This window comes from Octodon degus, unplaced genomic scaffold, assembly GCF_000260255.1.
Source record: "Octodon degus isolate 3935 unplaced genomic scaffold, OctDeg1.0 scaffold00142, whole genome shotgun sequence".
NCBI classification, from domain to species: Eukaryota; Metazoa; Chordata; class Mammalia; order Rodentia; family Octodontidae; genus Octodon; species Octodon degus.
The window spans coordinates 2,108,952-2,112,673 of NW_004524718.1; the positions used below are offsets into that span (position 1 = coordinate 2,108,952).

At 39.7% G+C, this 3,722-nt stretch overlaps 1 pseudogene; it reads left to right on the top strand.

The window, feature by feature from the left end:
- The first annotated feature begins 1,843 nt into the window (after positions 1-1,843).
- LOC101567550 lies at positions 1,844-3,057 on the top strand (annotated as a pseudogene).
- The last annotated feature ends 665 nt before the right edge of the window (positions 3,058-3,722 follow it).

Genomic DNA, 3,722 nt, shown 5'->3' on the forward strand with positions numbered 1-3,722 from the left:
CCCTGTGCTTTGCCAAGCTTGTTCCAAGTAGGTGCTTTAGACCACTGAGCCATCTCGCCAGCCCCTGAACTATAATATGACTAAAGTATTTTCCTCACTTTCAACTCTTTTTTTTTTCTTTGAACATTTTCTTTTGACACTATCCCTATCACCACATCAATGGATTTTGTAAAGAATGATACATTTATTCACTGGTTTTATTTATTTATTTATTAGGGAATTATGACATCCTAAGCATATTTCAGGATATACTAAATTTTCCTTGTCATTATTTTCTTCCTTGTTTTGTTCTTTTTTATTAACAGTGCATGTTTTTATCTTATACAATACAATTCTGTAGAACAGATAATTTAATGAACATGCGTTACTCATGTTTTCTGATGATAGCATACTATTTCCTCTATATTTCTTTAGGGATAAAACATACTTTGTTAGCTATGGTCTTCATGTAGAACAATAAATCTATTGGAAAGTATGCCTCTCCTCCTGTCACTCTAATAATTATCCTATGACCAACCTAAATCTATTTCTCCCCAGCTATTGTTAAATGTCATTATAATATCTACCTCTATTTATATTTTTTTTAGATTCCACATAATTAGGTCATACAATACTTGTCTTTTACTGACTTATTTCACTTAGCAGAATGATTTAGAGTCATACTTTCATTACTGCAAATACAGATCTTTGTTTTTTTTCAAAGTTGGATATTATTCAATTGTGCACGCTTATCAGATTTCTGTTATCCATTCATTACTTCCTGTACACTTAGGTTGCTGTCAGTTCTTGGTTTTTGTGAAAAATGCTGCAGTGAATGTGGGATTGGGATTGTCTCTGCATAGATTGAGTTTGTTTCCTTATAATATGAACCTAAGCTGGGGAAATAGCGCATGTGCATGAGTGCCTGCCTGGAAAGTGCAAGGTCCCAAGTTCGAGCCCAGTACAAAAAAAAGGAAGAAAGAAAGAAAGAAAGAAAGAGAGAGAGAGAGAGAGAGAGAGAGAGAGAGAGAGAGAGAGAGAGAGAGAGAAAGAAAGAAAGAAAGAAAGAAAGAAAGAAAGAAAGAAAGAAAGAGGAATACATACCTAAGAGTGGGATTGCTGAATCATGTAGTAATTGTTTTTATTTTTTTGGGAGAAATTACACTTTTCTTCTTAATTACTATACTAATGTACTTTTTCAGCTCTACAGAAGGGTTCCTTTTTCTCTACATCTTTTCCAACACTTATTAATTTTTGTCTTTTTGATAATAATTTTTGTAACTGGAATGAGGCAATATCTAATTGTTATTTTCATTTTCATTTCACAGAATAATGATGCTGAGCATTTTTTCATAGAATTTTTGTCCAGTCTGTTTGCATATCATCGTTTTGAAAATGTCTAGTAAGTTCATTTACTAACTTTTTAAGTTATTTGGTTACTTGTTAGTGAATAAAAACTAAATAAGCAACTGCTACTCCTTCTTAATAGATTGGTTTTAAATATCTGGCATGTATTTTTCTAAAGTGTAAGGCAGTGTATAGCGGGATCCAAGAAAGTTATTGTAGTAACCAATCTGAACAGAAACAAAAGAAACTACTTTTTAGTTTATTATAGTTTTCTTTTTAAATAATTTTAATTATTTTAATGAGAAAAAAGATAAAACAACAATGAAACAGTTTCTAAACAGGTTAGTAGGACTTTACAATAATTAATACGTTACCTATTGTTCTCTTCATAGTAGTTATTCAGAGCACAAGATGCAGACATGATATCTTGTTCAGACAAGATTAGTACAGCTCAGATGCCACCACCAGCCAGTGTTGCTTGTTCTCTTGTTGGTTGGCTTCCCAACCACTGCAGATCGCAATGGAAGAAATCGCAGCTCTCATCATTGACAATGTCTTGGGCATGTGTAAAGCTGGCTTTGCTGGTGACAGTGCTCCCCGGGCTGTGTTCCCCTCCACTGTTGGCAGCCCCCGATACCAGGGTGTGATGGTGAGCATGGGCCAGAAGGATTCCTATGTGGGCAATGAGATGCAGAGCAAGCGTGGCATCCTGACCCTGAAGTATCCTATCCAGCATGGTATTGTCACCAACTGGGATGACATGGAGAAGACTGGCACCATACCTTCTATAACAAGTTGCACTGGCCCCCAGGAGCACCCAGTTCTGCTGACAGAGGCCCTCTTGAATCCAAAGGCCAACAGAGAGAAGATGACTCAGATCATATGTGAGACCTTCAACACCTGGGCCATGTAGGGGCTATCCAGGCCGTGCTGTCCCTGTATCCCTCTGGGGGCACCACTGGTACTGTCATGGACACTGGCAATGGGGTCACTCACACAGTGCCCATCTATGAGAGCTATGCCCTCCCCCACACCATCCTGCATCTGGACCTCATTGGCTGGGACCTGGCTGGCAGGGACCTGACACACTACCTGATGAAGATCCTGATGGAGCATGGCTACAGCTTCACCACCACTGCTGAGAGGGAGATTGTTCATGACATTAACGAGAAGCTGTTCTATGTTGCCCTGGATTTTAAATAGGAGATGGCCACCACTGCTTCTTCTTCCTCTTGGGAGAAGAGCTATGTGCTGCCTAATGGTCAAGTGATTACCATTGGCAACAAGTGCTTCCAGTGTCTGGAGTCTCTTGTGCATCCCTCTTTCCTTGGTATGGAATCCTGTGGCATCCATGAGACAACTTTCAACTCTATCATTAAGTGCAATGTGGACATTTGCAAGGACCTATATGCCAGCACAGTGCTGTCTGGTGGCACCACCATGTGCCCAGACATTGCTGACAGGATGCAGAAGGAGATCACAGCCCTGGGACCCAGCACCATGAAGACCAAGATCATTACCCCTCCTGAACGCAAGTACTCCTTGTGGATTGGTGACTCAATCCTGGCCTAACTGTCCACTTTCCAGCAGATGTGGATCAGCAAGCAGGAGTATGATGAGTCAGAACTGTGCACCGTAAATGCTTCTAAATGGATTGAGCAGGTGCCAGGCACCTGCTGCATGAGCTGATTCCAAAGTATAATTTGCCCTGGCAAATGTACAAACCTCATGCTAGCCTCATAAAATTGGAATAAGCCTTGGAAAGAAATTTGTGCTTGCAGCTTGTATCTGATATCAGCATTGGGTTGTAGAACTTGTTGCTGATTTTGAACTTATACACAAGTTAACTGGGTTTTTTTTTTTTTTGGTCTGTTTTATACCTTGTGCATATCTTTGATTCAACCCCATAGTCAATGTGTTCGGTCACATGGTGGTTAAGTTGAGCACACTTAGGGAGAAATCTGTGGCTTGTCAATCTGGGTGGCTGCAGCACAGATCTGTGCAGGGCATTGAGTCAGAGATGACTGTTCAGGATTTCTTGGGCTGGCAGGACTTGGGGAAGCAGTGGTGACTTCAGTCTTTTTGCTGGTCTAACAGGTTTGGACAGTCCGAGCCTTATGACCCTGTTTCCATCCATCATCATTATTTTCTCACCTGAATACCAGCAGCGGTTTACTTACCTTGAATTGGAAACAGTTTGCATTTACACCTGTAAATTTATTCATTCTTTTAATTTATGTAAGGTTTTTTTGTAATCACCTCTTTAACATGACAATTTTTTGTTTTTTGCTGTGAGATTAGGCCCCAGTAGCACGTCGTTGCATAAGGAGAATTAAAGTGCTGTAGTACAAAAAAGAAAAAAAAACAATATTAGTACAAACCCATTCTCAGTGAAC